General features: G+C 37.6%; 1 protein-coding gene and 1 pseudogene across 1 annotated transcript in view; both read left to right on the top strand.

The window, feature by feature from the left end:
• Scfd2 (sec1 family domain containing 2) overlaps positions 1-22749 on the top strand; it is a 372739-nt gene that overhangs the window by 211604 nt on the left and 138386 nt on the right. The window lies entirely within an intron of this gene.
• On the top strand, positions 2579-3158 carry LOC124994881 (transmembrane protein 68-like; annotated as a pseudogene).

Genomic DNA, 22749 nt, shown 5'->3' on the forward strand with positions numbered 1-22749 from the left:
GGGCCCAGTGCTAAACTGTGGCTGAGGCTGAATGGTCGGAACTTGCTGTAAGAATGGACATCCCCCTGGGTCCTCACCTGAGGTCATTAAATTGATTTAGTCTAGATCCACTCACTATATTTTAATGCAGCTTAGCTGTAAAAATACAAGGCCCTATTGTATAGTACAGGCTGTGCATTGTTATTTTTTTAGACCTGTCAATGTAAAAAATGTGTCTGTTTGCCTTCCCCTATGACCTGAAAAAAAACTTAGTTATATTACAGAGTAGCAGGACACCCTGGAAATGTTGGTTTTGGAAGCTACCTTGAGGAATAACATATAAAAAAAAATCTGGCAACATGATTGGTAAAAGTGCCAGCGATACACATGTTCATTTTGGGGCCCGTCATTACACATCCTTTTCAGTTAAGTGTTGTGGCTAGGAACAAACCACATGAAGAGCCTCCGTGAGGCTGGTGGTTCTCCCCATGGTGGTCTGCTTTGGCCAGAGAGATGATTTTCACTTCAGCCAGTCAGGAGGGAGACGAAGAAAATGGACACATTCTCCAATACCCAAAACCCTAGGAAGCCACACCAAATATACTATACCCAAGATCTGCCCAAAATAAACCAGATGGTATTTGCTGTGCCAGGGCGTTTACCAGAATGTTTGTTGTGGATTGCTATAGGACCCATGTATCTGTCATAAGACTGGTGAGTTCTGGTGTTTTCTTTCTTCCCATCAATCTTTTTTTTTTTTGCACGTGGACACCAGTAGCTATTTCTTCAGATCTTTCATCCTGTGGGTTCCTCCAGGGTGGTTCTGTTGTGTCCTAATGTGTACTAAGATGAATACCTTACAGGAAATCACTACACAGTGCCACATGTGGTTTCGTAATGGGCCTGTTTTGAGGCTACTTTCCAAACCCTTGGGTCTCTGAGGCACTCTTTCCCAGGGGTAGCTCTCTAGTAGTGGTGGAGGTTTAAATTCTATGGGTAGACACAGGGGAAACAGGCTGTGTCCCTTTTCTACTTGTCATCCACCATGATGCGGGCTCCAAGAGGCTCTTTTGAGAGGGATCCTTGCCATAGTCCCTCTGCCCCGGCTCTGAAGTGTCATGGGCCTGGTTTAGATCTGAATTCTACCACATCCTATCTGTGTGCCTCCAACAAGTTACCCTCTTGGATCAGTTTCCAAACTGATAAAACAGAGAATAATGGCAGACCTTCAGTGGGTTACTGTTAAGATTAAATCAGATAATGAATGCAAATTTCTAGTAAATAGCACTCAATCAATGTTGGATACCACAATTAGCTGTTATCACTATTATTGCTGTGAATATCCTATCTCATGTCCTACGCCCACCAACATAGACTCCATAATTGCAATCATTGTTGTTTATCTTCCTATTAAATTTAACCTATTTATCTTTTTTAAAGTTGGACTTTAAATTTTTTAAAAAAACTTATTTTTGGTAATTAGGCTATTCATTTTTTAACATCATATATATATTTATTTTAGTTGTAGGTGGACACAATACCTTTATTTTATTTTTATGTGCTGCTGAGGATCGAACCCAGGGCCTCATAGGTGCTAGGCAAGCACTCTACCACTGAGCCACAACCCAAGCCTCCTAAGCTATTCATTTTGATTTGCCTGTCTTCAGCTTCTTATGCTCTAAAAGATTTGTTTCTTTAAATCAAACATTTTTAAAACTGTAATATAGTCTTTGTCACGCATTATATCTCTATTTTTTTTTTTTTTCTATTCAAGTTCGACAAATATTTGTCAGGCACCTTCTCTTTGATGGGCACTAGGCCAGGAGCTCAGGATACAGAGCTAATTTATGCAAGATTCTGCCTTCTAGAAGCTTGGGGAAAGCAGACATCTAAAAATTCCACTATAATACAGAGTGCCAGTTGTTGTAAATTAGAAGAGGAATGAAAACTACGCAGGGGAGGCCAGTGCCGCCAGGACTTCCTCCTCACTGATTGCTTATGGGAAACTGGCCCTGAGAATCTGTCCCTGTCACCTCGCTGTTGAGCCTCTGAATTCCTGCTGCGGCTGGAAGGTGAAGGCGAGCCGCCCCTATCTTTCCCCGTCTGAGAATATATACACTGAAGCTTGGGAGAAGATATTTATGTAATTTCTGTGTCAAAATTAAAGACCTGCTGTGGCAGTGAAGACAGGGATAGAATTTTGTCATTTTCACCTAAAGAAAAATGAAAGACAAAAAACAAACCTGTGCTTCAGTACGGGATTCTATACCCTACATGACCTGATTCACATACTCGAAGAATGGTTTGGTGTGGAGCAACTGGAGGGCTATATGAATTTTGCAAACTATTTCTTGAGGTTTTTATACCACTAATTCTTTTAATACTTCCTTATTTAACTATCTTTCTTCTCTACCTTACTCTTATTTTCTTGTACATGTATAAGAGGGAAAACATATTAAAAGAGCTTATTCTCATAATTTATGGGATGGTGCAGGAAAAACAGTGGCAACTCTGTGGGATGAACCTGCGGCAGTTTGGCATGGCTAATTACATGAGAAAGCCAGAAAATCAGGATGGTGCTGGTTATGCAGTTCATGGGATGGAAAAATTACCAAAGGAAGGACCAGCAGTTACAATTTTTTATCATGTAATTATTCCCATAGGTTTTTTTACTACTTCATGGCTAAAATTTTTATCCACAAAGATAGAACTTGCTAAGTAGTAACTGATCACTTTGTCTTTAAAATTCCAGGGTTTAGTTTATTACTTGATGTATTTTGTGCTCTACATGGACCAAGAGAAAAATGTGTTGAAATTCTGAAGAGTGGTCCCTTATTAGCTATTTCGTCAGGTGGAGTTCAAGAAGCCCAGCTTAGTGATGAAAACTACAACATCATATGGGGTAATCAAAAAACCTTTGCGCAGGTTACAATTGATGATACAAAAGTGCCCATTATTCCTATATTTACACAAAATATTCAAGAAGAATGTAGATCACTTAGAGGAGCAAGTTTATTTAGGTGGCTTTATGAAAAATTCCGTTATCTGTTTGCTCCAATGTATGATGGTTTTCCAGTGACGTTACAAACCTATTTAGATGATCCCATTCCACGTGATCCAAAGAGAACAGCAGAAGAATTAGCTGAAAAGACAAAGAATGCTGTTCAAGCTTTGATTGATAAACACCAAAGAATTTCAGGAAACATTATGAGTGCTTTGTTAGAATATTTTCATAAAAAACAAAAGGTCAACTAGAAGTTGATTTAATATATCTGTATTAATATGTTTGTGTCTATGGTGCTGTCTTCTACATTTTATAGATTCTATAAGTATTTTTAAAAATCATGTTGGTAAGCATCTTTCTTAGAACTTGTGTATTTAAATTGTCAATTGTTTTACAATCTGTTGTGTCACATTTAATTAGTAACTTGCTACATGCCTAATCAGAAAATGATCGTATTTCATTTGTAAATTCTTAATAATTTATGATAAATGTATGGGTTCTTGAAGTTAAGTTTTAACTTAACTACTTTGAAGTTTTCTGGTCACATGGGGGTGTGCACTTGAAGGGGTCATTGGGGTCCTACATTCTCTTCCCTCTCCCACTCCTTTTGACTTCCTAGCCACCATGAAGTGAGCAGCATCTGTCACACACTACCGCCATGAGGTACTGCCTCTCCACAGGCCCCAAAGCAACTGGGCTGACCAACCATGCACTGAAAACTCTGAAACCATGACCCAAAATAAGGCTTTCCTCATTTTAAGCCATCTCAAGTATTTTGTTATAGTACTATGATGCTGACTAGCACACCTGGTGGGTAGGAAGGTGTCAGGTGGATAGCAGGCCTATTCCTCTCCAGTCAGAGAGAAGAATGAACACAAAATCATGAAGGTGGCAATGGATGAGAACTGTGTGACTGGAGCACTGTGTGTGAATGTGGGGCATCAGGAATTGAGATGAGGACATCTAGGGGTCTGGATAACAAGAGTTTTGTATGACTTGCAATTTAGGCTTTGTCCCCAACTGTGAGAGCCATTGCAGTTTCTACTTTCAAACAGTAAAATGCAGATCATGGTGTGCAGCCTAATGAAGTTTCCATATGTATGCGCTCACATGTACATACAACCTTCCCAACTACACAGCAGCCCTCTTCCACATCCTTCAGAGGTAACCATCCTTCCGACCTCTATCACCGTATATTAATTTTGACAGTTTTGAACTTCAAATAACTGGAATTATACAATATGTGCTCTCCAGCTTCTTTCCTTCATTATTTCATGTGAAACCCATTCATGATGTTGCACGTAGCTGAAGCTTTGTTTTGTAACATTGTATCATATGAAGATCTCTCTAGGACCGCTTGTGACTAATTTTTTTTTCCTTCACATGTTGACCTTTAGTTACCTGAAAGTAAACCAAGAATGTACTTTTTATTCATTTTCATTTTAGTCCTCTTTACAAAATGTTCATTGTATAAGTCCCAGTTATCATGTGGAATATAGCTGGGGATTGTCCCATGGTCCTACCTAAAGGAGTAAGGATCTGTCATTAGCTAGAACATTGAAGACCATAAAGTTCTGTTCAAGAGTATTTCAGTTATTTGTTACTCTTTAGACTCCCATGGCTTTCTAACTCATCAATTATTTTTTTATTTGTTCTAATCAGTTATATATGACAGTAGTATGCATTTTGACACATTATACATAAATGGAGTATAACTTCTCATTTTCCTGGTTGTACATGATGTAGATTCACACTGGTCCGTAATCACATATGCACATAGGGTAATAATGTCCGATTCATTCTACTATCCTTCCTAGCCCCATATCCCCTACCCTCCCTTCACTCCCCTCTGTCTAATCCACAGTACCTCTATTCTTCCCTAGAACTCCACTCCTTATTGTAAATTAGCATCCGCATATCAGAGAAAACATTCAGCCTACGGTTCTTTGGGATTGGCTTATTTTGCTTAGCATAATATTCTCCAGCTCCTTCCATTTATAAGCAATTGCCATAATTTCATTCTTCTTTATGGCAGAGTGGTATTCCAGTGTGTATATACACCACATTTTCTTTATTCATTCATCTATTGAAAGACATCTAGGTTGGTTCCATAGCTTAGCTATTGTGAATTGAGCTGCTGTAAACATTGATGTGGCTGTATCACTGTAGTATACTGATTTTAAGTCCTTTGGGTATATAGCAAGGAGTGGGATAACTGGGTCAAATGATGGTTCCATTCCAAGTTTTCTGAGGAATCTCCCTACTGCTTTCCAGAGTGATTGCACCATTTTGTAATTCCACCATCAATGTATGAGTGTACCTTTTTCTCCACACCCTCATCAACATTTATTGTTGCTTATATTCTTCATAATTGCCATTCCTATTAGAGTGATATGGAATCTCAGTGAAGTTTTAATTTGCATTTCTCTAATTGCTAGAGATATTGAACATTTTTTCATTTATTTGTTGATTGATTGTATTTCTTCTTCTATAAGTGTCTGTTCAGTTCCTTAGCCCATTTATTGATTGGGTTATTTGTTTTTATGGTATTAGTTTTTGGGGGTTATTTATATATCCTAGAGATTATCTGAGGTACATGTGGTAAAGATTTTCTTCCATTCTGTAGGCTCTCTCTTCATGTTATTGATTGTTTCCTTTGCTGAGAAGAAGCTTTTTAGTTTAGTTTGATTCCATCCCATCAATTAAATGATTTTTTTTTTTTTTTTGCGGCGCTGGGGATTGAACCCAGGACCTTGTGCTTGCAAGGCAAACACTCTACCAACTGAGCTATATCTCCAGCCCTTAAATGATTTTTGAAAACTTACTAGTGCCAGATTTTGGGACATGTGACAAGAAATTTGTAGTGAGCAATCAGTCAAGATTGTGTCCTATTCTAGAGATTGGGAAATCCTTTCTTAAAGAAGTGCCTGACAAGCTGAGAACTGAAGACTAGGTGGGAATTAACCAGAAGGAACAGCATATTCAGAGGTTGTAAAGGTGGAAATTCCAGAAGCTGAAAGAGTAGGTGTATGTGGGATGAAGAAGAAGAGGAGACAGAGTAGAAGGCAGGGACAGAGACGATTATATGATCATGTGAGGATCTTGGATTTTATTACAAAGGTCAAAGAAACCTCTGAAGGGCTTAAGGAGGGGAGTTATATGATACGTTATGCCTTTTTAAACTAGATTCCCTGTTGTACTTCCATGAAAGGAGAGGGAGCCGGTCTTGGGGATCTGAGCCCCAGATTTGGGCCCACCAGGACAATGAGCTCTGGTGAGGGGCCATTATTCTCCCATCCTCATCTCGTTTTTTGACGTGTTTAGATATTTTCTGTATATTTTACCTTCCTTGCATCCTAGACTTTGAGAACTTCCTCCCCTTTGACTAAGATGTGAGGAAGCACCCAGGAGAACTAAATAAAAAACGTTACTTTCTTCTTTAATCAGTCTTCTTTGGGGTAAATGTCAGGATTTTAACTTTAGGCAGGTGAACACTGAAACCTCAGTGGTCTACCTCAGTGCTACGAGCTTAGCTTTACATCCAGGTGGAGAAGCACATTAGTGATCCCAGCAATTATACTAGTAAGTGTAACTAACCATACTGTAATAAAAACCCAAATTAAAGCAGCTTGCCCTAATAAAATTTTATTTTATCACGTAAGTGAAACATGGTGTTTTTAGGTGATGCCTCTTCAAGAGGTAACTCGGGGGCATGGGCTCCTGGCCCTAGGGGGTCTCACAGCTTGGAGTCTTCAGCCTCCCACCACAGTGCTGGGGATCAGAGTGGTACAGAAGATTGGACCGGATGTTCTGTTGCCAGGTCTGGAAGGAGCTCGCATCACTCCTGTGTTTTGTAGGTCAGAGCACATCTGTATACCCCAGAGCACAGCTGGAAGGGAGGCTGACAAATGTCTTCCAAGTACCAGGAAGAAAAATATAAGGGGCTGCATCTCACCAGTCAGTCATAGGAACATGAAATGTACTAAAGTTGGTCTTACTTTTTGCAAATGACATGTATTCATTCTTTTATTCAGTAAGTCTTCATTAGTACCTCCACTGAACCAGGCATAAGGAACAGAGCAAAGAACAAGATGGATGTGATCTCTGACTACATGGATCTTGCAGGTTAACCAGGAGACAGAAACTGATATAATAATCACACAAATAAACATTTAATTGTAAAATTGTAATAAAGGCTCTAAAGACCAGATGGTATGAGAGTGCACATATCAGGAGCCCTGATGTAGTGAAGAAGTGTTCAGAGGAGGTCCCTCTAAGCAAATGTGGATAAGCTGTCACCTAACAGATGACAGAAAATCAAGCCAGTCATAGGCAGCTTTTAGAGCAAGCAAGAGAGGGTGCACTGGGTTTCTAGAACTGGAAGGAAACACGGCCAAAGCCCAAAGAGAAGGAGGCTGCAGCCAGACAACCCAGGGTCTAGTGGGCCATGAAAATAAAACATCTGGGGGTAATAAAGCAGGGAAAGCCACTGAAGGGGTCTCAACCGAGGAGTAACACGACCATATCTGTGTTTTACAAAACACTGATCTCACTGCTGAGAGTGGATTGGAGTGAGGCCAGTGATGGTGTCAGCAGTCAGGTGCTTTATCTGTGTGGCTTTTCCTGGTTTTTGTTCTTCCTTCTTAACCTCCCACCACTGTATGTAAAACTCTCAGGCTCCAGTGGATGGGTAGTAATTTTCAGTTCCAGACATGGAGATGTTATCTGTATTATTGAAGTCGAATAATCTAATCCAATTCTGAGTTCATTGTCATCTTGAAATGTTCCTCATGGCCTCTCTACTATCTGTCTCAATCCAGTTAATCACATCAGCTATTTAGCCAGACTATTGCTGGCAAGCATTGCCGCCACTTAATCTGGAGCCAGTAGAAAGCCAGTGACTGCCTCACATGCCATTTTGAAAATGTCTAATTGACATTTCATTTGTTAACCATTACTGGGGAGAATAAAGTATCTCCCGGAAGATCTTGCTTCTCGTAAGTACTCAATGGTATTTTTAAGACTTTTAAAATTTTCTGATTTTAAAAGTAGCCATAGAAACAATAGTAAAGATAGAATTTTAAAGGAAAAATTGTTTACTTACTTTATACAACTATGTTTACATGTCATATTAGAATATTTGTGGATTTTCGTACATACATTAGAATATCTTCTAATTTTTTTTTCTTTTTTAATCTCTATACAATACAGCAAAAATAAACATTTGCTGAGTGAGTAAAGACATGAATGAAAACATGTCAAATGAAGAAAGTTTTAAAGTATCGAAATGCCAAAAGAAAACAAAAATGACCTAAAAGAAAACAACAAAATGACCCATAATCCCTCAGGTGAAAAAAAGAACATTTTGCTTGTGCATTTTTACACGGTTTGTATAGATCATTTTGTATGCTACTTTTCTAAAGAAATATTTTATGGTTGTTTTCTAAAATATTTTATGAAATTTTCTGGCAGGAGGTCAGCATAGATCTTATTATCCAAAAACCTCAGATGAGACAGCTTGGTGCAAGGGGCAGAGTCAAGCAAGATCCATGATTCCAACCCATGCATTTCCCTGTCCACCATACCCTGCGGCTTCCCTGCTCACATTTACATGGCATTTTGTCATTTAGGAGGTAGCAGTGTGTAATGGCAATGAGGGGTCAGCATCATGGTTTAGAGCACCAGGAATTCAAGCTTCCCAGCCTTGAATCCCAGCTCTGCAGTGGGAGCTTGCAGTCTGTAGACCTACCATCAGGATTGTTCTGAGGATGAAATGTTTCAGACCAGGCTATGAAACGTTTTGGTACGTGGAATGCACTGTGCAGGTGTTTGCAGTTATTGCTGCTGTTATTATTACTACCAATCTTCCCCCAAGTCATACATTTCTTCTCCTCATCCACTCACATTAAGATTGTGAGTGCCAGACAAAGTTACAGTTCTTGGCATCATAATTATGCTTTTTGCCCTTCTTGATAAACTCTAGACTCTCAAAGGTCTAAATTTGTTCCCAAGAAGAAAATGCCTTTTCACATGGAAATAAGCCTGTGATGTAGTCTGTGTCAAATAAACTGACCTGCATTGAAAGCAAGGAAACCATTCTATTGCACTTAGTCTTTGGGACATGTTTTCTAATTCTCACTTACTATTTACCTGATTCACTCTGCAACCTAAAAAAAGACTTCCCAAATTAATGTTTTGATAGCGTATTTTTATCTTTTTCTTTTTTAGGTCAAAACAACACTGTAAAGGTTAAAGTGAGCCACTAAGGTTTAATTAGAGAGCATGTGAAGTATTTTCAAGTTACCTTACCCCAGAAGTCCTGGGTCTATGGAAAGGCTGAATGAGTGCCTGAGCCGTATTCAGCCATCACCAAACAGCGCACGCTTCCCGCTTTGTGACTGCTTGGGGCAGGAGGCCTGTCAGGCCTGGGGACAGTCGCTTTTTTAGAAACAGAAGCCTCTGCAAAACACCATCATTTTAAATCCCAGGAGTTACCCACCTGGAGATTCCTATTCCAAAAAAGTTTTAACCTCATCATGCCAAGGAAAACAAAATAGCAAAGCAAGTCTTATAGAGTTCTTGAGAAGAAATAATTGTGTCCTCCATGGCTTTTTTGGGGTAGAAACAACCTAAGTAGAACCACAAGGCCAACAGTAGGAAATTTCTGAATTTCAAAATTGTGAGACGGTAGAAGTATTGGCTTGTGTGTGCATGTGTGTGCACTAGTTGGGATGTGTGCAGACGAGGCGGGAGTATGATGAGGAGCAGACAGTTAATAAGCAAGAGGAAGCGATCTATGAGAAAATGTTTGGGAGAGAATTATGTTTTTATACTTTTGAGGATAGAAGGGGAGCAGGGAATTTCTCTTTCTCTTTTCATTCTCTTCAAGTTGTAGAACAATTCTTAGAATGTTGTAGTCACTCAAGTAATTATTGAATGAAATATGAAAAATCAAAACTTGGGGAAGTAATTACTATATACATTATTGCTATAACACACAACATTGTTGAAATGGACTGTCAGGTACCATTAAAACCAGAAATTTCTAGTTGGAACATTACTTTCTGGAACTTGTTCTGTTTTAGTGGTTTTTCTGGGTATCAAAATAATAACCTGTACAGTTTAAAAAATGATACATGTTTTAGAATAATTTGTGCCCCATCCTCAAATTATAAACACTAAAAATTTGTACTGAAATGATTTTTAAGTATTGATTTTTCAACCTCACAGTAGATGAAAAATGAAAACAAAACTAAAGATCCAGAGAGTTGGTTTCTGGTTCAACCTCTGTACCTTAATGACTATGCAGCCTTTGGAGACATGCTTGAGCTCTCTGATCTTTAGTTCCCTCATCTTTAAAATGAGTATTCAGCTAAGTGATCTGAGGGACCTTCCAGATGTATAAAGCTATGAAGTTTTTTAATTCCATGGATAGTTATTTAACTTCTTAAGATGTAGATGTTGACTATGAGAGAATTCCCTTGGAAGAGCATTTTAAGGCATATTAATTTTTTTTCTAAACTGATAGGAACTTAAGCCAGATAGCCACAGACTATAAGAAGCAATGTGATTTTATAAGGAAATTTGGGAGAAAATAAAATTTTAAATGTTTCATTACGCAGAGAATGAAAAAGATATTTGTATATATAACATATTTGTATAGTGTGTGAAACCCAAGTTCTAGATATACAGTAATATGTTACAAACACTCAAAATTACACTTTAAATCTGACTTACATATCTAATAAGAAATGTATTGGCCTTGGCATAATAGTACATAGCCAGAAAACACAAATTACATTGACAAATGAGGTGCCCCTGCCTGTGGTGTTCCTATGGGGTTAGAAAAGCAAATAACAGTACCATATTACATTGAATACTAATAACTAAAAGTCTGTAATATAAAACAAATGTTAATGAATTCCAGTTGAGTACATGCAGTCAAAGCAACAATATTAATAAAACTTAGTACAGAGGAAAAAATAAAATGCTCTAAATGTGCCTGAATTTTTCTCTGGGTAGCCTGAATATCTGTGAAGCTCACTTGGCTGCCGTGACGTGTTGGGGCACCACGCTGTCTCCAAGAGCAGCGTGGCGCTTCTCCTGCTACTATCCACTGAAAGCAGGTGCAGATTTACGGAATATTTTATTATAGTAGCATTGTTTATTTTTAGTACATTTTTATTAAAATTAGTTTGTATCAGGTGACTGTAAGTTCCTCAGCTCACCCCAGACTTAAGGCAATTTTTCTTTTGAGGGGAGAGGAGGTGGGAATTGGGGTAAGGAGGCAGGTGAATGCAAATTAGGGCTGGTAAAAAGAAACAGAAGTACTCCTGTCTCCCAATCGATTCATTCTGTAAGTCAGAGACAGAACTGTAGCATAACACTATAGGACCTTCTGACTTTAATCATTGCTTCATCTGAGGCACTGAGAGAATTTTGCCAAAATTTAGAAAGATAAGCAAGGAGGAGGAGGGGGAGGAAGAGTGAAATCTAGGACCTACTGTGTCACAACTTCTATGATTAGGGATAGGAGGACACATGAGAGCAGGAAGCGAGGACTGAGTCTGCACAGCTAGACAAGAGCTACTTCCTGAAGGGCGTTGCATGTCCTGCTAAGCAGAACAGATTTTATTCTTTTAAGAATGAAGCTGGAGACTCATGTGGTCACCTTTGGGTTTGGGAAAGTCACTGTGCTGAGAGCAACACTGGAAAGAAGACCCTGCAGGAGGATACTGCTGTGTTCAGGACAGTGCTGAAGAGGGCCTTTGCATTGGTAAGAGGAAGGGATGGCTTCCAAGAGGTACCTGGGGGAGAGCCAATGGAATATGTGTCAGTTGTAAATGGCTTCTGGTTTAGGCAGCGGGGTGTTGAGTGGTGCTATTTTTTAAAGGTGTAACAAATAGATGAAGAAGTAAATCTGGGAAGGATAGCGTGGGTTCGACTTTGGCTCGGTGGCTTTGGACAGACTGTGGAACATCTGTCGAACAGGCGAACAGGCGTAACTGTATTATCTCCAGACTGGTCTCCCTGCTCCTGCTTTTGCTCTCCTATAATCTTTTCTTATCATAGCAACCAAAATTGCCCTTTCAAAACATACATAGAACATTATCAGTCCTCTATTTGAAAAGCCCTCAGTAACTTACAACCTCAGCATAAAAACCAAAGTCTCCCAGTGGCCTTAGGGGCCCACAAGATGCATAACCTCTCAGATCTCACTTCCTCCTAGTCTTACCCTGCTCAGTCGTCTTGAGCTACACAAGCTTCTGTAAGTCCCTCAAACTCACCAGGACTGCTCCTTCCCCAGGGCCTTGCACCTCCTGGTCTCTGCCTCAGGCAGGGATAGTGGGTGTGGGTGGTGTGATGGTGGATCTGGCCTGTGTTCAAGCCAAGAGCCAAACCCAGGGACCTTAGTAAATGAAAGTTGGCTCCTTCCTTCACCTTTTCAGGGATATGCTAGATTGCTTCTATTCTTTTTAAAAATGACAAGTGCCCCACCCCTCTCCTGGCATTCTTTATTTCCCATTCAAAATCCACACATTTATGTCTCTACCCCAAATGGTTCAAACCCATATTCACAATGACTTTTCTTTCTTTCAGTCAACAAGCATTTATTAAGTACCTATGAAGCACCATGTTCTAAACACTGCAGAAACAGCAGCGAATGAAATAAATATCCATGGTTTCATAGGCCTATGTTATACTAGTGGAGATGAACACAAATAAACATGTACAAAATATATTATTATTGCATGGTACTTTTTTTTCTTTTTTTTTACATTTATTTTTATTGTAAACAAATGGGATACATGTTGTTTCTGTTTGTACATGGAGTAACAGCATACCATTTGCGTAATCATACATTTACATAGGATAATGATGTTTGATTCATTCTGTTGTTTTTTCCTTCCCCCCACCCCTCCCACCCCTCTTTTCCCTCTATACAGTCCCTCCTTCCACCATTCTTGCCCCCCTCCCAGCCCCCATTATGTGTCATTACCCACTTATCAGCAAGATCATTCGTCCTTTGGTTTTTTGAGATTGGCTTATCTCACTTAGCATGATATTGTCCAATTTCATCCATTTGCCTGCAAATGCCATAATTTTATTATTTTTTATAGCTGAGTAATATTCCATTGTATATATATACCACAGTTTCTTTATCCATTCATCAATTGAAAGACATCTAGGTTGGTTCCACACTCTGGCTATTGTGAATTGAGCAGCTATGAATATTGTTGTGTCTGTATCTCTGTAGCTGATTTTAAGTCCTTTGGGTATAGGCCAAGGAGTGGGATAGCTGGGTCAAATGGTGGGTCCATTCCAAGCTTTCTGAGGAATCTCCACACTGCTTTCCAGAGCGGCTGCACTAATTTGCAGCCCCACCAGCAATGTATGAGTGTACCTTTTTCCCCACATCCTCTCCAACAACTATTGTTGCTTGTATTCTTGATAATCGCCATTCTAATTGGGGTGAGATGGAATCTTAGTGTAGTTTTGATTTGCATTTCTCTTATTACTAAAGATGGTAAACATTTTTTCATATGTTTGTTGATTTGCTTGTAGATCTTCTTCTGTGAAGTGCCTGTTCATATCCTTAACCCATTTGTTGATTGGGTTATTTGTATTCTTGGTGTAGAGTTTTTTGAGTTCTTTATATATTCTGGAAATTAGTGCTCTATCTGAAGTATGAGTGGCAAAGATTTTCTCTCACTCTGTAGGCTCTCTCTTTGCATTGCTGATAGTTTCCTTTGCTGAGAGAAAGCTCTTTAGTTTGAATCTGTCCTAGTTATTGATTCTTGCTTTTATTTCTTGTTCTATGGGAGTCCTTTTAAGGAAGTCTGACCCTAAGTCAACAAGTTGAAGATTTGGACTTACTTTTTCTTCTCTAAGATGCAGGGTCTCTGGTCTGATTTCAAGGTCCTTGATCCATTTTGAGTTGATTTTTGTGCAGGGTGAGAGATAGGGGTTTAGTTTCATTCTGTTGCATATGGATTTCCAGTTTTCCAGCACCATTTGTTGAAGAGGCTATCTTTTCTCCATTGCATATTTTTGACCCCTTTGCTAGTATGAGAAAATTGTATTTATTTGGGTTTGTGTCCGTGTCCTCTATTCTGTACCATTGATCTACCTGTCTATTTTGGTACCAATACTTGCATGGTACTTTTTAATGCCTGTCACTCAGCATTTCAGATACAGGACAGGAGGATAGGAGAAGGAGCTTATCTTGAGTTTGGGTTTGGCAGGAGGAATTAGTGACAAGGAGAGGGTGCTTCTAGGAGGAGTTAAAATGCTGGTGAGGGAAGAAAGCAAAATCCCAGAAACTACAGAAGAGTTTAAGGAGACAGAAAAAGAAGTCATTTCCTTTGTCTACAAGATTAAAAATTTTCATTTATTTACTTCTAAATACTCAAAAATATGCTTGAAGTTTCTAATGACTTACTAATTTATTCAAGCTAAAAATGTTTATTGAACACATCGTACATTTTATTCACTGTCATAGTCTTTGGCAAAACAGCCCTAAGCAGATCTAGAATTATAGGATTGCAGGAACCTTAGAAATAAATTAGTCTAAAATCCACACATTTTAAAAATCACCAAGTTAGGTCCCAGAATAGTAACTTGGCTTTCCCAGTGTCATATAACCAGGTAGTGGCATACCTGGAATTTAAAACCAGGTCTTCAGGCTCCAAATCAGTACTTTTTCCCAAACCTAACACTGCCCTCTTTCATTGGGATCAAAGTTTTTAAAAGTGTAACCTTGTCTTTTTTTTTTTTTTTTTGGAGCTGGGGATCGAACCCAGGGCCTTGTGCTTACAAGGCAAGCACTCTACGGACTGAGCTATCTCCCCAGCCCCCAACCTTGTCTTTTTATGATGAAAATCACTGGAAAATAGTACTTTCTTTATAGATACTTTCTTTTCAGTGTGCCTTTCAGGACTTTCCATAAAATAAAGTACATTACGTAAGTATACTAGAAGTGAGAAAACTGATCATTAAATGTAGTAGTTAGGAAATGTGGTTACAAGTCTTAGAAACCTACTCGAGCTAGTGTACACAGCATAAAGAGGGATGGTCACCAATAACAATTTTTTAAAAATAAACAGCTTATAATCTCAAAAAGAAGAGAGGACAGGGGAGAATTTATGATAGGCTACAATGCTAATAGACGCAGCTTGGATCACACACCTGCTTCCTACACAGTCTATAATATCAGGAGAGAATCATGATTTGAAAAGTAGAAAAGGCTTCGCAATGGATTCCAGGGTAGGGATGAGAGAGGTGTTCTCAAAAGGAGGAGGAAGAGTGCCTGTGGGGTGTGTCCAACGGGGGAGAGCAGAATGGAGCAGGGAGATCATCAGCCATGATGTCATCCAACAACTGTGAAAGGCTGTCAGGGAGGGAGGACCTCAGACCCTGGGCAGGTCTGACAGGGGAATTCAGGAGTAAAGATTGCCTGTTAGAGGAGATTCGGGAGGAAATGGCCAAGACCAGTGCCCTCCCCAGCTTCATATCAATGTCCAAAAATAAGAGAGAGTCCTTATTTTGCAAATATATTATGGGAAATTTTTTTTACGTTTTTATAAGTTTTTATTTGAAAAAAGTTTTTAAAGGCATTCATTTTTTTTTAGTTTTCCAATACTACACAAATACACAGATGTTTTCTATTCCCATTTACTACTTGAAATATCTGGTATGTATTCTAACAAAGCTTTTTCACTTATAAATATATATTATATATGTATAGCATATATATAACATATGTCATATATGTAATATGTTATATACAAAAGTGGATGATATTAAAAATAATATTGTTTTGCCAACTGTCTTTGTGTTCAACAAGATGAGACCTTGAACACAGTTTAACATGTTTATCCTACTCTAATCCTCATGTTTTGATATAATTATCTAGAAATTTTTTCCAAGTAATTATCCTTTCTTCACTTCATATTTCCGAAATTTAAGTGATTTTTATTTACAAATGCACGAAAGTTCACAGCAACTCAGTCAACAATCATTTAGAGTTACACATGGCTGGGTTTTCTTCCCAATACTGTTTCTTCCATGTCAAATCTCCCTAATCATTTATATTTGTTAGTTGACAGCCACCTAAGAGCTCCAGCCTGATCATGACACTTTAATTTCACTGCCATCTGCTTCCTGCCTCCTTTTGGCTCACAGCCATCACTTTTACTGCACTCTTCACTGATGTGGGCTTCTTCTGATTCCCCACAGCGCCTTTCCTGGTTCCATCTGATCTGGGGTTGCCTTCAGCACTTTGAAGCAGAGCTTTATGGAGATGTTTTCCTAGCCTCCTTTCCTCTCACTCCTGCTTTGTTTAATAAGAAGCTCCTTGATTAATGTTTAACATAATTGTGTTTTGTTGGTCGCCAAACCTTCTGCCATGGTCAGAAATGGTGAAGTGGAATTTATTTTTAGAAACAGTGCTGGGGCCCCATTACTGTTCTAACTTATAAAGTCTAGATGCTTTCTGATTTTTCTACCTCAAAAGACAGAGCAAGACATGTTACCTCTGACTGTGACTGTTCAGCCCAACCTTGCTCCATGACAAACCAGGGGTCCCATTTGGATGGCAACAGCATGGTACCAAGAAGAAAGCACAAGAGGTTGCTCCAAGAAAGGAGATAAGCTCCAAGGATTCTCAGGCTCCAATGTGTTGCTATTTTGGGAAATCTAACATTTGCATAAATAGAGGGAAGTAAAATGCAGTGGACTAACACTCAGATGGAAAATATGGACTGAGACAAAATGAAGAGGAGAGTAATTTAATACATGGAAGTATAATATATTTTCAGAGAATATTTTATCTGATACCTAAACTTTTCCATATATGTTTTCCTGTACACTTTATTTTATTTATTTATGAAGATATTTAGATCCTGCCTTAAAGTTTCAGGAATGCTAGTACATATCTCCTTTTATTTTCTGTTGGATCTTGAAAGGCAAAAAACATGGTGTGTTGAATCAAGCCAAGTCATATCACAAGGACTGGCATCTCCCTCCACTCTGGCTTATTGTGGCCCGGTGGGAATGAGAGCACATTGTTGTTGTGGCTTTTTATTTTTTTAAAGAAACCTTATTTACACACATAATAAGAGATATGATGTCAGATTGTTGAAACCAATGTAATGGCTTCATGCACTTCCAGATTTGGGTTGGGAAATTGGTACTTCTACCATCATGATGTATTCAGAATGAGAGAAAAGCCATGTAGCAGTCCCCATCAAGACTGGCTTAGCAAGCCACATCAGAGTTGTGAATTACTAAAGGGCCCAGAAATCATCCATCGGAAGCATAGTCAAGCTCTGCTAAAGTACTGTGTCCATGCTTTAATTAGACCCATGAGACCAGGTCTGGGCTCTTAAGTATGTTGAGATATGCTTTATCTTTTTGACAGAGCCTATTTATCCTGCAGCTTGTCTTAACAAAGTGGAACATTTATGCACCATGCTGTTATACTGAAAATAGGACATATATAAAAAATAAGGAAACTTCTAAGGATAGTGGATAATAAAATTGAAGAGCCGAGTAGACCCTGGGAAATAAGGCTATGCTATGGAATGCCTGACAAGAATAAAACTAAGTATTTCAGCACCAACAATTATAAGTAATTGTGCTACCACTAAAATAGTGAAACAGGGATTTTGAAGCAACAATTATATATTTCTTAAGAGTTATATCAAACCAACCCTAAACCACATGTACAAAGTGACCTCTTTTATTTTCAAAGGCAAAGACAGTGTGGCTCATTTTCTTTGTTACTCTTATCTTCACCCAATACTCTTGCAAAACTAAATTCTTGCACTTACACATGGAGACTGGGTTGTGCAAATTATTCACTTATTTACTCACACCAGACAGCACATCTCCTGATTTAAATGCTGTTTCACATGGAGTGGTAAATAGATAATGTGATGTTGATGCATTCTGCATAGAATTGTTGTTAAAGCAACAACAACAACAAAACCTATAAAAACTCTTAAAGTCTACCAAGTTATATGCAATGATTAGAAATCCTCATCATATATAAAAACACCTTATGAATCCACCAGGTTCTCCGACACTTTATTCCAATCACCATCAGTGAGAATGTCTCAGGCATCCCAAACTATAGGAGGCAACATAGGGTGCAGCAGCATGGACAGTTCTAGAAATAAGCCTCTGCCATTGGGGATCCCACAGATGGTTGCATAAGCCCTTTTAATTAGCACATTACTGACCCAATAATAGCTTCTTCTAAGAGACGTGTTTTATATTCCAGTCCACCCATCTGGCATGGCTATGCTGCGTGCAGACCACATAATAAAAGTCTTTATGAAAATACGCACAGCATATGTCTAATAGCAGATTTATAGACTGAGTAGACCCTGTGGTTTACTTTTTTTTTTTTAACTCCCTTCACCAAATAAGGGAAATGAGTAAACATCTAAAACCTGAGCATTTATTTAAGTTCAGCAAGGGTTTTATCTCACTCACAAAGATTTTATACCAACAAGTTTAAATGTTTTAAACTCTGTTTTCAAAATTAATTATTATATTAATATAATAATATAATATAATCTCTTGATAAAGATCTTTTATAAAATTTATCAGTAAGGTCTAAATCACTTAAAAAGTACAGTATTTATTGGCAATGCTGGGAACCTGCTCCTAAGAGGCCTAAGAACTCTTATGACTGAAGTTTGCACAGACTAGAGAAAACCCAAACAATAGGGATTGTTATCATTGTATAATTGAGAGCTTTTTTAGAAATTTTCCACCACAAAAGCAGTCGAAGAAAAGTACATTATTTGTGCTAGACATAGCTACATACTTTCCACCTTATATACTAGCAAGCTTCCATATGAAACATAGAATCTCAGATTATTTCATTATATTGCAATGTAGTAAATTACATTTTGAGTTGAAGGAACCCCATCTTATAAAATTAAGGTGTAATTAGAGAAAAAAAATGTCAAATTCCAACCAACCTACCATCTTGAGAGAGAATCTAGAAAAGATTTTTGTCAATATTAAAGTTACATATTTATATTTTTTGGTTAAGAACCTGGTGTTTTTCTGGGTTCTTTTCCCATGTCCTGTTATACTTAAGAGTGAAACTGGTAATGGACAAGGCTCAGAGGCTTCAGACAAAAGGCACGTTTGCTATGTGAAACAGTTCTGTTTTCATCAAAACCAGACTGCCTTACAATGACAACAGTTTAAAACAAGCTCTTCAGTGAATATTTGTTAAGGAAACATACAGAAGCCCAATTATGAATCTGAAGAATTGTATCCAAGAAGATGCAGTTGCCTTTTCAGTTGAGGCTGGGCCACATTATTTCGTTTGGGAAGGCTCTCTGGTCCATGGAACCCTCTTGAGACTCATGAAAGGATTTGTCAACTGTAGGGAGGTGGAGTTCTCTCACTGGATTCTAGTGAATGCCAGTAAATAGCTTAGTAAATCAGAAAACATGACTTTTTCTAGACTTGTATTCATTTTTTTCTTTTCAGAAGTATCTCTATAACATGCTGTTCTTATTAAGAAAAATTCTGGGAACCATGTGGCTCTTCTAGAGTCAATTTGTGTTTTCAATTAATTTTCAAAAATATTACATTTACAGTCTAACATTGGCCAACACTCTTAAAAAGATCTGCTGCACCACCATTTTATTTTCATTGAATGCAGTCTTAATAAAAACTTCCATATTCTGGCTTACAAGAAAGTGTAGTGTTCCAAGAAAATATCCAAGATCTTTATTTCCCAGGGTTTGGTTGAACCGTGACATTACATTCATTGCTGGATTGTTGTCATGTTTATTGTAGATCTTTTTCCTTGGCCTTGACCAGGATGAGTTCTCTGGCCTGGAGTGGATGAATGTGATTTTAAAGGATTAGACATTTTTGTGTGAAAAGACAACTTCAAATCCAAGAAAACCTAAGTGTCCAAAAAGACTTAGGGGCTGTACAAGCGGTGCTTTTACATGCACCTGTGCTTACAGGATAGGTCTCAGATTGGTTTGTGTTTTTCATTGGTTACATAAAACATTCTTTTAAACTTGGCAGGCAATTACTGATTGGCAACCCAAATGTTTCCATAATGTACTCTCAAGTTGGTTTCATTAAATGACATACAAATGCTGGCTCAAGGGGAAACTGCCAATCTTACTTTCAAATCTGACTCTTAAAATCAAGCTTCCATTTTGAATTATTGCTAAAACACATTTTTAAGTGACTGGCATGAAATCAGTTAAATTCTGTTTTTATTGAAAAATACCTGCATATCTCCAGTTTGAGATAGAAGATGTTATATCTTTATACTTTTGTGTTATAAAATTTTTTTTAAAACTCCATATATTATAATAATAGATAAATCATGGAAAATGAAAATCCCTTAACATCCAATTTTTTAGAAAATTTCTCCCTATTTAGAGAATATGTTTACAAATTTTTCCTATACAATTACTAACATACATGTGCATATATTCCTTCAAATGGACTCACCATATGCCTAAACTTCTATGACTCACCTTTCTCTTAGACATCTTTTCTTGCAAGTGAATACAAGTCTATTCATCTTGGACAGGAATATTTCATTCCTTCTTCTCATAATTCTTTTGAATGGTCCTCAATTGTTAGGTATTTACATGAAATATTGTTATTCATTTTAATTTATATATAGTAAACTTTACTTTTTGGTATAAAGTTCCAAGAATGAACACAATCATGTGACCACCACAATCCAGATATAGAACTCCCATCCAAAAGTCTCCCCATACTGTACCTTTGTGGTCGTCCTTCTCCCACTATCAGCCCTTGCCATTGTTTTGTTTTCTATTCTTAAAATCTTGCCTTTTCCATAATATCATAAAAATGGAATAATACAGAACGACCTTTTGAATATGGCTTCCTTCACTATGCATAATGCATTTGAGATCCACTAGTGTTGTGTGTCAGTTGTCCATTTACTTTTATTGTTGAGCAGTCTTTCATTGTGTAGAGATGCCAATTAATTTACCCAATACTAATGAAGGACATTTGAGTTGTTTCCAGTTGTTGAAATTATAAGTAAATTCATTATAAATATTTATGAACAGGATTTTATGTGAATATAAGCTTTAATTTCATTTGTGTAAAGGCCCAAGATTGGGATTACTGGGTCACATAGTAAGTATATTTGATTTTATAAAAACTACCAGATTTTTTTTCTGAAGTATCTATACCATCTTATAGACCATTTTTCTCATTTCCTCACTGGATTGTTTTCTTATTGAGTTTTATGTATATATATTTTTTGATACAAGTTCTTTATCATGGCTCTCAGAGTTTTGCAAATATTTTCTCTCATACTACATTTGCCATTTTGTTCTCTCAACTGCATCTTCTAAATGCTATGATATCCAATTCATCATTTAAATGGATTATGGCTCTAATGTCAGTTAAGAAATTTTTGCAGAACCTAAAACCTCCAAGATTTTTCTCCTGTACTTTCTTCTATACATTTTACAGTTTTAGCTCTTACATTTACATTCAGATCTATGATCAATTTATAGTTAATTTTCATGTAAGGTATAAGGTATTGATTAGGATTTTTTTTTTTTTTGCTTAAAGACATCCAATAATATCAGCACCCTTTGTTGTAAAGATTTTTGTTGTAAAGATTTTCCTTTCTCCATTGAGCTGCCTTTGTGTATTTATCAAAATCAGTTCCTCATATATGTGAACATTTCATTCTGTTCCAGAGTTATGAATTTTAAAGCTCTACCATATTGCTTCAAAATTTTTTCCAAGAAAGGAAGCTACCAAATCCCATTCAGATGATGTTCTTGTTTATAGAATAATAAAGTTATAGTGAAGGCATTTTGTAATTAAAATCAAGTCATGAAAACTTGAATTAAGGAGCAGGTCTCCAAAGTACAGTGCACACACAAGATGTTCCAAAGGATACAGAAGAAAATACTAGGGCTTATATCCTATTCTCTGGGCCATGCTTACCAAAAGGCTTTGCCTTGTTTTCTTCTTGTCATTTACAACAATTGAATAGGACACGTATTCGCTGGAGTTGAACAGGGCGTGAAGAACAAAGTTAATGAAAAGCAATGTGTGTGCACTTGAGTTTAAATATTTTTGGTAGGATTTTTCCAAAGATGAAGATTGGTGTTAAACTTTTCCAGATTCTTCCTAATAGGTAAAGTGTAAAATTATAGAATGATTTTCCTTTACTCACACACACACACACACACACACACACCCCACATCAAAAGGAAAAAATTTATAGCTCAAAAACATTTGATATTTGTTTAAGCCCTGAATAATAAAATAGAATTCCTTTTGTTATGAAGTTCTTACCTTTTTTTCTTGTATTGGAACAGAGTATTATAAACTGACATATTTTGGGTTTCAAACAGCAGGATGTCAAAGCAAGGTGTAAAATACATGTAGCATACATTTATCAATGAAATGGTTCAGAAAATAACATACCTACCCACCTGTATTTCCTCTCCAGTTTGCCAACTTTTTACACTGGACCTTCCCAACCCTCATAAGCCCTAAGGACATTTTGTCAAGTGACTGAATCAACTCTGTGGTAGAATTCAGAAAAAAAGTTACTTCAGCAAACTAGAAAAGAGTCAAGCAGTCACTCCCCTTTAATCTTTACCTCATTAAATGCTTGAGGAAGGAAAACTTAGAACGCTGGGAAAGAGCTTTCTTCCTTCTACCTTCCCCCTCCATCCTTCCCATTCTCCTTCCCATTCTTCTCT

This window comes from Sciurus carolinensis, chromosome 10, assembly GCF_902686445.1.
Source record: "Sciurus carolinensis chromosome 10, mSciCar1.2, whole genome shotgun sequence".
NCBI classification, from domain to species: Eukaryota; Metazoa; Chordata; class Mammalia; order Rodentia; family Sciuridae; genus Sciurus; species Sciurus carolinensis.